Source organism: Geotrypetes seraphini, chromosome 7, assembly GCF_902459505.1.
Source record: "Geotrypetes seraphini chromosome 7, aGeoSer1.1, whole genome shotgun sequence".
NCBI lineage: Eukaryota > Metazoa > Chordata > Amphibia > Gymnophiona > Dermophiidae > Geotrypetes > Geotrypetes seraphini.
The window spans coordinates 27624461-27637970 of record NC_047090.1 but is presented as its reverse complement, the minus strand read 5'-3'; the positions used below and the strand labels follow the sequence as shown (position 1 = coordinate 27637970).

General features: G+C 41.4%; 1 protein-coding gene across 3 annotated transcripts in view; it reads right to left on the bottom strand.

The window, feature by feature from the left end:
- Nucleotides 1-11523, bottom strand: part of CDK17 (cyclin dependent kinase 17) — a 220656-nt gene extending 209133 nt beyond the window's left edge. For 2 of the 3 annotated variants that reach the window (XM_033951157.1, XM_033951156.1), the window contains exon 1: nucleotides 10769-11520. The gene's annotated coding sequence lies outside the window, so the exon portion shown is untranslated. Of the gene's footprint in view, nucleotides 1-10768 lie in introns of all 3 variants that reach the window. The other variant, XM_033951159.1, reaches the window with a different exon arrangement.
- Nucleotides 11524-13510: the final 1987 nt, after the last annotated feature.

The window sequence follows — 13510 nt, the reverse complement described above, 5'->3', positions numbered from 1 at the left end:
TTTTCCAGTTCTCCTCGGCATGATGCCTTTGGCCGTTGGGAACCTGATGCCTCTTCTACCTCGCCTTCGTCTTGGTCATTGTGTCCTGCAGTTGCCTTGCATAGGACTGAGCCTTTATTTAATTGGGCCTTTTTATTTTTTTTTACTTTAGTTTAATTTTCTCTATTTCTAATTTGCCTAAATTTATTTTTTAATTAATTTTTGTTTTTGTAATGAATACTTGTTAGGATATGTATATATCTTATATCTTTCTCTATCTTTACCTTTCCTATCTGAATATGTTTATGGAGTTCCTTTCTATTTTAAATCATTACATTGTAAACCCCTTAGGTCAGTAAAATGCGGGAGCGGTATATCAAATTCTCAATAAACATAAACCTCTCTTGCCAATTTGTGGAAATGGCTCCTTTCTACCAGGTATGACAGCTGCCTAATTTCTGGCGGATAAGAGGGGAACCATTTCCTATTTGTATCATATCCTTACTGATGAGGGTACTCTACTAACACTTTCCCAGTTGTGCACTGCTTATGGTTGGAGTAGATGGATGTATTTTCTTTCCTCCAACTCAGGCACTTTGTGACTTCTCTGCCTTCCTCAGCGCCGCTTGCTATAGTATATGAAAACCTGTCCGATGTTTATTGGTTAGATGCCCAACTGATGGTACCCCTTAAATATTTTCACCATTCCCTGTTAGAATTTCCTCCTTCTTTAGATTATGCTAAGGTGCCCAGGCTTGGAATACTGAATTGAAGATTAAGCTGCAAATCCATCATATACAACGCTTCCTGAAACTGCTTCATGGCCTTTTGCTTGACATTTCCTAATTTGAAATGGGCTATAAATTTCTTTGTCAGTTGTACATCGCATCTTGGTGCGCGTCTAGAGCAACACTTGTCTCTGCGGGCTCTTGCCCGAAATGTGGTTACCCTAAAGCAGTGTTTTTCAACCGCTGTTCCGCGGCACACTATGTTGCCTGGTGTGCCGCCGGGCCAGGAGCTGACAGGGGACCCGAGGCAGGGGCGCCAGTAGCTCGCCAAGGCAAAGTGAGTCGATCACCCAGGACTCACTTTGTCTTGGCGATCTAATCTATCGAGCCGACAAGTCGTCTTCTTCTCCCCGATGTCAATTCTGCAGTCGGAGAGGAAGTTCGGGCCAGCCAATCGCTGCCTGGCTGGGCGGAACTTCCTCTCCGATTGCAGAATTGACGTCAGGGAGAGCATGCGTCGGCGTCGGCTTTGGGGCCTGTTATCCATTGGTGGGTCCTGTTCCCCGATGGCAGCGGCAGTGGCAGTGGCTTGGGGAACGGCAGGGAGAAAGAAAGAAAGGGGGCAGGCAGGGAGACAGAAGGAAAGAAGAGAAACAGAAAAAAAGAAAGGGGGCATGAAGAGAGGAAGAAAAAGTTGGGGGAGGGAATGAGGTGTGGAGGAGAGAAAGCATACAGGCTGATAGAAGGGAAGAAAGATTGGATGCACAGTCAGAAGAAGAAAGTGCAACCAGAAATCACCAGACAAGGTAGGAAAAATGATTTTATTTTAAATTTAGCAAAGTGGAGGCAGTATTACCACAGTTTTCAAAGGAATTTGCCCAAATAACTTAATAGTTAACTGGGTAAATTCCCAGAGATGAAAACTTCCCTTCACTTACTATGCACAGTTCTGAATTTATATCTGCTGTCTATATTTTACAATATGGTCACCTTTTACTAAACCGCAATAGTGGTTTTTAGCGCAGGGAGCCTATGAGCGTCAAGAGCAGCGCTGGACATTCAGCGCAGCTCCCTGCGTTAAAAACTGCTATTGTGGTTTAATAAAAAGGATGGAGGGTATATTTGTCTATTTTTGTATGCTATAAAAACCAAATACAGAGAGAGACTGAGAGCTGTTGACGAAGAGCTACGTGTGTGTCTTTCTTCGATTCCAGCCAGAATATCAGCTTTGTGTTCAGCCAAACAGGCCCAGGTTTCGCATTGAATAAAGTATTTTATAATTTTTATAATTTTTATTTCGTAATAAAGTAATTATAAAATACTTTCTTTGTGTTTATTTGATTCCTATTCAAGAGAATTACTTTATATATAGTCAATATAGGCAGAGAGTTAAATTTTTTAACACTTTCTAATGGTGGTGTGCCTCGTGATTTTTTTCATGAAACAAGTGTGCCTTTGCCCAAAAAAGGTTGAAAAACACTGCCCTAAAGCCACCCTGTCTCACGTTTTGGGACTGTCCCCTGGTGCGAACTTTCTGTTCTGCTTCTTCTCCAAGGTCAGCTGTATGTGGAATTGTAATAGTTATAGTCCATTTTGGCTTTTGACCTTTAATATCCTATACCCAAAAGCTTTAAGAGTTTTCTTCAACGGGCGATTCTCTCGGGCCTGAAGGTTCTTCTTTTTCTTTGGGTAGGTCCCTTGAGTCCTACTTATGGTCGCTGGCGCTCGCTTATGCTACACCTCCTGACTATGGAAACCATGCATCTCTCTGACTTAGAGGTCTGCATAGGAACGGGGATCGCGGGAATCCCCCCCTAACCCACGGGACTCCCACGGGGACCCCCCCCTCTAGCCAATGGGATTCCCACGGGGAAAGAAGGCTTTGGAAGCAGGGTTCGTCCATATAATATAATGGACATGTCAGCCTTAGTAAAAGAGGGGGTTTATAAGTTAATTAACTGAACAGAAAAAAAAAGGGTTCCAGCAAAGAGATTCCACAAGGAAAATAGCAGCGCAAACACAAAAGAAACTGTGGAATTGATGATCCTGTCAGAAGTAATTCCTGCTTTTTATGGAGATGGGCGGGGATGGAGGTAATTCCTTGCGGGGATGGGTGGGGACAGAGAGGATTCTGACGGGGACGGGTGGGGACGGAGAGGATCCTGGTGGGGACGGGCGGGGTTGGGTGGGATTTCTGTCCCCGTGCAACTCTCTAGTCTGACTGGGATACTAAACAGGGACAAGTGTTGCTTACTATTTGGCAGCCCTTTTTGGATGCCTTAATTCCACATGCCCTCAGCTGTGTCTTTCTTGGTTGCCCCTGTCTTGAGCCTGTTGATTTTTCCCCTCACATTCCTGGGTTGGGGGAGGAGATACAGGTATGGATGGATAGTTACTTAACTTCTTGACCTTTGTGACACTGTCTTTGCTGTTTGTTGTTTATGGCAGCTTTGCTTCTGTGCTGCATTATTGGACTTGATTGTATTTTTTGAAAATTTAATAAATATGATTGGAAAAAAAACAAAAACAACAGATCTAGTAAAAAAAAAAAAAAAAAAAAATCTATCAAAACTGCCAGGCTGAGATATCTGCCTCATCTTTGCCCTTTTATTCCTCTGTGCTCCCAACCACTAGGACTGGCACCACACCACACACTTGCATCTCATACCAAATTGCTAAAACAAATATGACATTTACAAATCCAACTGGCTACTATATACAGTATGTAGAAATGATAGCTAATCTTTTGTGAAGAGCCAAGACAATATTATAGGAAACAAAGGTAAACATACTTGGATTTATTTACATTAAAATTTACTCTAAGTCTACACATTAAAATATAAAAATAAAAACTTTTACATCACCACATTTAGATTCTGTAGCAGAATTCCCTAGAGTTAAACCCATTTCCTGAACAATAAGACAAGACACCTAGCTAAGCCAACAAAACTGACAGTATTTATTCAACATTTATAGATGGCATACCTGAAACCTGGACAAATACGTCATTTATGAACACATACACATCTAAGTTCCCTATCATCCGCACACAAAAGAGAGACACAGCTTTCACAGTACAAGACAGTCTCACCCTGGTACTTCTACCCACACTGTACGACATTTGCCCAACTAGAATTACATAACAATAAAAACATTGTTTTTTTCAGTCCTTTCCGACATTGTCATGCAGTATGCAAGTCACTCATTCCCCTGAAAATGGAGGCACCTACGCCAACAGAGACTGAAAAACAGACAGTCTTGTGTTAACTTGCCTTTTCTCACTTTATGGTTATAATTAGGCACTGCAAACATATAGTAAGCATGTGCTTACTACTTTTTCAATGTTAAGTACTGCAAGCTCCCGATTAGGCATATAATGAAGGTTCAAGCTTTGATTTAAGATTCAACATAAACCCCCAAATCACTATGTAATATAAAATTCAGCACAATTTTCTTGCAAGAGAACACAGATGTACAGATTTTAAATCTTATTTTACATAAGATATGTATTCCAGAAACAAAATGTTTCAAGAAAAAGTAAAAAATTAAACCTCCCCCCCCCCTTTTTTTTTTTTTAACAAAACCACGCAAGAGGTTTTTAGCACCAGCTGGCATGCTAAAAGATCTGCACTGCTCCAACGGTCACTGAGTTCCTATGAGCATCAGAGCATTCAGCATGTCGACTGACGCTAAAAACCTCTTACAAGTGTGGTTTTGTAAAAGGGGGGTTAAATTAAATTGTAATACTCAGGCTGCAAATCCTGTTTACCATTTTCTCTCCATTATATACAAGTTGTTCAGCTTTACATAACATTACGATACTTTCGGCCTCTTTTACAAAGTCATAGTAAATGCACCGGTCAATTCAATTCCTATGTACCAGTGCATTTACCATAACAGCATTGCTAACGCGGCTTTGTAAAAGGAGGCCTATAAGTATCAACCCTATTAGTTCAATTTAGTAGCCTATTGGTTAGCAGGTCATGTCCATTAAAATATACAGGGCTCCTTTTAAGCTGCGATAGCGGTTTTAGCGTGTACTGAATTGTTGCGCGCGCTAGACCTTAACGCCAGCATTGAGCTGGCATTAGTTTTAGCCACGTAGCGTGGATTTAGCGCGTGCTAAAATCCTGCGCGCGCTAAAAACACTATCTCAGCTTAGTAAAAGGAGTCCACAGTGTATGTATTACAGAGGTTCAAAACCATAAACAAATTCAGCACATATAAAAACGTTTGTAGCAGCAAAGTGAAAATGTTAAAAACTTTATTCTATTTTCTAGTGCTATATTAAAATAAGCAGGGACTAGAATACAATGGTCAAGGACTGGAACACAATGAGGTTCTTAAGCAGAATCTTAAGTATGCAGACAAAACAAACAGCTGAGGCAGCAAGATAACATATCACACAACATTTGTGAAATAAGTATTGTTATTACATTTCTATAGCAACTTCCTTGGACACACGCCAAACCAAATGCAGTTCAAAAGACATATATAATTTTTTTCTAATGTAAATATAGTGTCCCAGGATCTGTACTGGAATCAGTTGAGTTTAATGTATTCATATATCTTAAAAAGGGCAGAAAAAGTAAGAACTATTAATGGATGAGTAGAGTACGAGAAACTGCAGGAAGACTGAGGAGTTGTGCATCCAAAACATAGATGAAATTTAGGAGATTATTTTCTAAAAGTATTTTCTTTGTGGAAAACCCATTTTACATGTGGAAAAATGGCCCCTATAAAACCATGTGAGCATATACACATATAGAAGTACACATGCTGACAAGAGCACATGTAAAAGTGCACACATTTACACCTTCTTCTAAAATGTCATGGACAGCTATGCATATTCAGAAGAGAAAGTCAGGCTGTCAGAAAGCAGGCAGCTACTATGCTTGCTTATTTTACTAATGGTTCTTCAGGATCTGACATCATGAAAATTCTTCTTTTCACAATAGGCTTTCCATATTTTCTTTAAGGGGTTATACTACCGTCCCTCTGGACAGAATGAGCAGACAGATGAAGAAATGTTTTTGAAGATTAGGAAAGCTGGTGAATTTGGCAACAGTATTTAATAGGCGATTTCAACTACCTCAACACTAACTAGATAAATGCTGTATCAGGGAGTGCTAGGGAGGTAAAATTCCTAGACGTCATAAATGACTGCTTCCTGAAGCAACTGGTCCAGGAAACGACAAGAGGGGGAACTATTTTAGATTTGGTCTTTAGTGGAATGCAGGACATATTACTGGAGGTAACTGTGTTGGGCCCGCATGATCAAATTTGAGCTGATAACTGGAGTAATGTCACTAAAGAAATCTACTATAGCAGCATTTAATTTTTGCAAGGGTGACTACGATAAAATGAAGAAAATGGTTAAAAATAAGCTAAAATGGTCTGTGGCAAAGGACAGAAGTGTAAACCAGGTGTGGATGTTGTTCAAAGATATCATCGTGGAAGCACAGACCAAATGTATTCCATGTATTAACAAAGGTGGAAAGAAGAAAAAACGAGAGCCAGCGTGGTTTAAAGGCAAAGTGAAAGGGGTTTTTACAGCCAAGAAAAACATCCTTTAAATAATGGAAAAAGGATCCCAGTGAAGAAAATACGAAGTCATAAGCACTGGCAAGTTAGATGCAAAGCATTAATAAAGCTAAACAAGAATATGAAGAACAACTTGCCAAAGAGGCAAAAACTTATAGTAAGCAGAAAACCAGTGAGGGAATCCGTAGGACCTTTGGACGATCAAGGAATAAAAGGTGCGCTCAGGGAGATAAAGCCATAGCGGAGAGACTGAATTAATTCTTTGCTTTGGTCTTTACAGAAGAAGATGTAAGAAATCTACCTGAACCAGAAATGGGTTACAAGGGTGAGGAGGCAGAAGAATTGAGAGAAATCTCGGTGAACCTGGAAGACGTACTAAGCAAAATTGACAAGTTAAAGAGTGATAAATCACATGGACCAGATGGTATACATCCCAGGGTACTGAAAGAACTCAAACATGAAATTGCTGATCTGCTGTTAGTGATATGTAACTTGTCGTTAAAATCGTCTGTAGTACCTGAAGATTGGAGAGTGGCCAATGTTACACCAATTTTTAAAAAGGGTTCCAGGGGAAGAGTCAGAATTACAGACCGGTAAGCCTGACCTCTGTGCTGGGCAAAATAGTGAAAACAATTATAAAAAATAAAATTGTAGAACATATAGTCAAACATGATTTAATGAGACAAAGTCAGCATAGGTTCAGCCAAGGGAGGTCTTACCTCACCAATTTGCTTGACTTCTTTGAAGGTGTGAATAAACATGTGGATAAAGGCAAGCTAGTTGATGTAGTGTATCTAGAATTCCAGAAGTCTTCTGACAAAGTTCCTCATGAGAGGCTCTTGAGAAAATTAAAGAGTCATGAGATAGGAGGCAATATTCAATTATGGATTAAGAACTGGTTATTGAACAGAAAACGGAGGGTAGGGTTGAAAGGCCATTTTTCTCGCTGCAGGGATCTGTGCTAGAACCGGTGCTATTTAACTTATTTATAAATGATCTAGAAATTGGAACTACGAGCGAGGTGATAAATTTGCAGATGACACTAAACTGTTCAAAGTTTTTAAAACACATGCAGACTGTGAAAAACTGTAGGAAAACCTTAGGAAATTGGAAGACTGGGCATCCAAATGGCAGATTAAAATTCAATGTGGACAAATGTAAAGTGATGCACATTGGGAAGAATAATCCAAATCATAGTTATCAGATGCTAGGGACCACTTTGGAGGTCAATGCTCAAGAAAAGGATCTAGTTGTCATCATAGACAATACTCTGAAGCCTTCCACCCAATGTGAGGCGGTGGCCAAGAAGGCAAACAGGATGCTAGGAATTATTAGAAAAGGGATGGTTAATAAGACTAAGAATGTTATAATGCCTTTGTATTGTTCAATGGTGCGACCTCACCTTGAGCATTGCGTTCAGTTATGGTCTCCTTATCTCAAAAAAGATATAGTAGCACTAGAAAAAGTTCAAAGAAGAGCAACCAAGATGATAAAGGGGATTGAACTCCTCTCGTATGAGAAAAGACTAAAAAGGTTAGGGCTCTCCAGCTTGGAAAAGGGACAGCTAAGGGGAGATATGATTGAAGTCTACAAAATCCTGAGTGGTGTAGAATGGGTACAAGTAGATCAATATTTTACTACATCAATATTTACAAAGACTAGGGGACACTCAATGAAGTTACAGATTAACACTTTTAAAACCAATAGGAGGAAATAGTTTTTCACTCAGAGAATAGTTAAACTCTGGAACGTGTTGCTAGAGGATGTGGTAAGAGCAGTTAATGTAGCTGGTTTTAAAAAAGGGTTTGGACAAATTCCTAGAGAAAAAGTCCATAGTCTGCTGTTGAGACAGACATGGATGGTAGCATGAAATGCTGCTACTATTTGAGTGTTTGCCAGGTACTTGCGACTTTGATTGGCCTCCATGAAGATGGGATACTGGGCTAGATGGACTATTGGTCTGACTCAGTAAGGCTATTCTTAAGTTCTTATCTGCAGGGATAGGGGGATGGGTCACTAAAACAACGCTACACACTTCACTGAATCTACTGCAATAGAAGCGCACAGGATGAACTGTGGATGCTGTAGTAACCAGATATCCAATTTTTTTTACTCATTTGTGTATCATTCTTGCTTAATTTTGCACTTATTTCTCTGTTGGAACAAATGTAAATAACTGAATTTACTAAACAAAGACTAATTTCAAAGGTCAGACCTTCCTCTGTGCCATGTCACACTGATCACCAACTGATCTAGAGATGAGATAGGAGATGTCTCAGCAACTCGTCAGCTGCATTGCTCAGATTCTTTGGCACCTCTACATATTTGGCATTTAAGCCAGCCATGACACATAGGTCCTTTGGTTGCATCATCTTCCCCTTCAGCTTGTGGACTCTGGTTTTCCTTCCACCTATCCAGCTTACTGCTGTTAATGCCATTGTGGACTAGACTTTGTGCAGTCTATCACAAATAACTGGCCTTTTATTAATAGTAAGATTAGTCACATATCTGCTTGACCACAAAATAACTATCTTGCACTGCATACAAATGATCTTTCAATTGGATTCACGAGGTACATTTTGTTAAAGGAAACTACATTTTAGCAGACTTATGACTAATCCAACCATTAATAAAAGCTAGTTATTTTTGTTCTTAATGTTAATGCAGTCTACTACAATACCAAGTGTGCAATCCACAATACCAACACACAACACCACCAATAGCAGTAAGCCACATCACTGGAAAAAAAGCCATGGCCCCATAAGCTAAAGGGCAGAACCACCAGACCAAATAAGTAGCAGTGCTAAGGAACCAGAGTAGTACAGTTGGCAGATAACCAAAATGCTAGTAGCCAATATGGAGAAGAGACAGGGACCGAAAGACGCATGGCATGGGAGAAGGTCAGACTATAGCAGCCAGGACAGAAGAGAAGCTGTCATTGGAACAGGCAAGGGGGTGTGAAGCTGGGAAAGGAGGAGGTAAGGAAAAGGCCATGAGGGAGATGAACAGCATTTTATCCTGTCATTTTTGATGGGCTTTTCCTACTAGCTGCAGAACGAAAGCAAGTATAAAAGTGTTTCACACTTCAAGATGACATGCTAATAATGATGTGAAACTCCTACATTTTAAGTGAAAGCAGAAAATTCTGTTGAACAGAGAAGAAAAATTTGGATTCAAAAGTTAATTACCATAATCGTGCTTTTATTTATAGTTTAGATTAAAGTAGCCTGACTATGACATGATTCAGATCACAGAATCCATCTGAGAGAAATCTTAGTACTGAAAAGAAAAAGGGAACTAAAAAACAGATTTCAAATTGTTGATCTTATAGCCCCTTCCAATAACATAACATCATACTTATAGACCGCGTAACCAGAAGTTCAACATGGTTAACAAAAAATTAACAATAAAATAACATTAAAAACTCCTAGAACTATTTAGCCAAATTCTTTGAGAAAAGATAAGTTTTCAACAAGGTTCTAAAGTGTTTGTAAATACAGGCTCTATGTTGCTTTATGTATGGAAAAAAAAAAAAAAAGCAACCCTTCCTTTTTTTTTTTTTTTTTTTTAATTGGCCTTCAAATACCCTAATGAAGTTTGAACACAGTCACTCTGAAAAACTGGAGCAGCCTACTCGATAATTAGAGGCTGTTAGGTTGTCTAATGTTACAGCAAATCCACCTTAAGGACCAGGCAAGTGATAGATAGCGGCCCTCTCCAGACCAATTTATGTTGGAGGGAATGTTATTGAGAAATCTCCGTTAAAAAACCGGTCTATACCAAAAAAAAATATAGGATTGTATTCAAAGTGCTTTCTTAAACATTATGAGTGACCTTATACTTTCCGGCAACCGAGGAGGAGACGATGAATTCTTAGCAGCTCTGGATCAATAAAAGCTCCACACTTCCTGTCATTAAAATCCCTTACTCAGTCATGAGGGTGGGAGAAAAGCAAGCAGATAGCAAAAATGTTCTAAGTCTAATACAACAAAATAACTCTTGCCTGAATGGCGCAAACTGTCAGAAGATGGGGGGGGGGGGAGAGGCAGAGAGGGGACGGTTGCCTTTAAAATTGACTTTTAATACTGAAGAAACTGATCCGCAGTTAAAAAAAAAAAAAAAAAAAACACTGCAAATAACAGGATCTGTAGGGAATCTAAAAGGCTGCAAAGGGAACTATCTCAAGGGTTTCCCTAAGTTGTACGAGGGCTCTTCCAAGACAAAGCACCGGGGTTCTTGAAAGTGCATCGTACATTTTCCTGGAACTCCAAGCAAGTATGAGCGGCTGAGAAGTTGCTTAATGAAAACACTCCTTTCGGCTTTTAAATCCACACCTGTCCTCCTTCCCCGAACAAAAAAAAAAAGAAAACTGCATTCGATTTCTGTGATTCAGAGATAACGATCTTTGAAATAAAGCATCTCCCCCCCCCCCCTTTCCTTGGGCATCTCTTGCTCTGGCAGCCCCATCCCCACCAAATAACCCTGACAAGGCAGCAGAAGACATAGCGTGAACTTACCCGAAAACAGCCGCCGCCGTCCTCCTCCTCCTCCTCCTCCTGGTCTCTTTCTTTGCCCAGGTTTCCTCCGCTCAGAAAGGCCGGATGCCGTCCCACCAAGGTACCGGAGAACCAACACCCTATACCCCCGGCCTCTGTCCGCCTCCGGGAGGAGGCGAAACCCTCCGGAACGTCTCCTTTCCCTCTGTCGTTCCCTAGCCCGGCTCTTCCTGTAATTCGTTTTCGGTCGCTTCCAATCCCCGAAGGGGGTTCTTTAAAACATGGCTCCCGTAAGCGGCTTTTCCACCAACCACCCGTCAGGGCAACCGAAACATTAAAGGACGACAGGCTCAAGCCCCTCCTCCTCCCGCGCGCTTCAGCCCACTTTAGCCCCCCCTGGCGTCGGTCTTCCTCCTCCTGCTTCTTTCTCTGCGCGCGGGGTGGCGGCTTTTCCGTCCGCACCCCCTTCCTCACCCCCCGGGCCGGGCCGCGCTGACGAGAGAAGCCAGTCAGCGAAGAATCCCGCACTAGGGTGGGGGGGGGGTGAGGTTTTCCGTGTGCGCGCGCGCGCTCTGCGGATCTGCCGCTCGACGCCTCCGCCTGCGCTCCGCACGCACGACACACGCGCGCGCGCTCACGGCGCTGAAAGGGAAGGCCGGCGCCGTCTAAAAAAACAGCCGCCCCCCCCCCTGCCTTTCCCTGTCGTGGCGCTGAAAATAGGGCACCGAAGCTACTGAGTCACCCGGTTCCAGGAGGAAGACTTTCTGGAGTGCAGAAGTGTCGAGTGACCCAGTTCCAGGTGATGGAGTCAGCCCTAGATTTCTCACCAATACGAAGCATTTACGGGGTTTGTAGTAGAGAATGACACGGGGACAAATTTTTTTCCCCGTCTCCGCGGGAACTCGTTTTCCCGTCCCTGCGAGTTTTTTTTTTTTCCTACCCTATTCCTGCAAGCTCTGTCGTCATCTGCACAAGCCTCAAACACTTTAAAATCATAAGCGTTTGAGACTTGTGCAGTTAAGACGGATTTTGCGGGGACGGGGAAACTGAGTTCCTGCGCGACGAGGAAAATTTGTCCCCGTGTCATTCTCTAATTTGCGGATCCCCACGTATAACTACTGGGTAATGTTATATTCAACAAATAGTGTCCCAAAATGATGAACCATTCAACGACCAAAAATAAAGGGGCACTGGTGATCATAAACGTTACTTTATAAATTTACAGGAGCTCAGAACCATCAGTTGGTAAAGAAATCACATTCAGGAGGGGAAGCCCTTTTAAATGTGTTTCAATATGTCTATCATTGCTCCCTCTTGAATTTATATATGGTGATTGCAGATGATGTTGGCACTGGTTTCTGAATGTAGTAAGTTATAAATTTATAATAAATATTCATAGAGAAAATATTCTTCATAGATATTTTTTGAATTTGAACTTCAACTTAGCTCATTTCTGAATCACAACGGTAAGAGAAGTTGTCTCGCTGTGGCGGGATCTTACGCGTTTCGCGAGACAACTTCTCTTACTGTTGTGATTCAGAAATGAGCTAAGTTGAAGTTCAAATTCAAAAAATATCTATGAAGAATATTTTCTCTATGAATATTTATTATAAATTTATAACTTACTACATTCAGAAACCAGTGCCAACATCATCTGCAATCACCATATATAAATTCAAGAGGGAGCAATGATAGACATATTGAAACACATTTAAAAGGGCTTCCCCTCCTGAATGTGATTTCTTTACCAACTGATGGTTTTGAGCTCCTCCTGTAAATTTATAAAGTAACGTTTATAATCACCAGTGCCCCTTTATTTTTGGTCGTTGAATGATTATCTAATTTGCAGCATTGGCAGGATCAGGGACTAACAAAACTCACCCAGAGCTGCATGTCTTAGATCTGTGCGTACTGTTTGATACCTACATAATTTTTTTTGTTGTTTTTGTTCACAAGATATAACTGCTGTCAGTGCTCACCCCTTTGCACCTTTCTGGTGCGATTTCCTGTTAGCCACATTTTTTATGTTGTTCCTATTTGCATGCAATGATTAATACAACTTTGGCATTACTCTTGCATTAGGAAACCATGCACTTTGTTAACATATGGCTCTAAGACAAGATTTCTGCATCCAAAATTTTGGCTTTGGAAGAGCTACCAAGTGACCCATTCCAGGATGAACAGTCCTGGTTTTGAACTTGCATCCCAAAGCAGTATGGGACTTGTAGTCCCTCATTCTACCCATTCAAATCAGTGCTGCAAATCACATAATACAACAGGAGAGGGGTGGTCAGAAATCTTGGACAGGAACTGGGTAACTTGGCATCTCTATGCTATACATTGGTGAGGCCTGTCAACTGCCTGAACAATGAGAAATGCTAGCACAGGAAATGGGAAGTGTGGGGCCTGTCTTGAGCCTCTACATGCACTGTGGCAGCTCTGCCATGTCCTGCCCTTTCTCACACCAACATCAGAGAAGTGGGACATACCAGAACCACTTTAGCGCATGCAGGTCTTATGCTGACTGTTTCTTTTTTTTTTTTTTTCTGTCATGGGACTGCAGCTGCAGCTTCTAGGCACAGCAAATGGTGGGTTAGTGGTGGAGGGAGGGGAGAGGACACTGTGAGGTTAATGCTGGACTACCAGGGGACAAGCTAGGCAAGCAAAGAGGCAGAGCTGCTGGACCTGGAGGGAATAGAGATTAGATGATAGGAACTGAATACAGAAGGGATATGTTGGACATGAGAGGAATATAGGGACAGA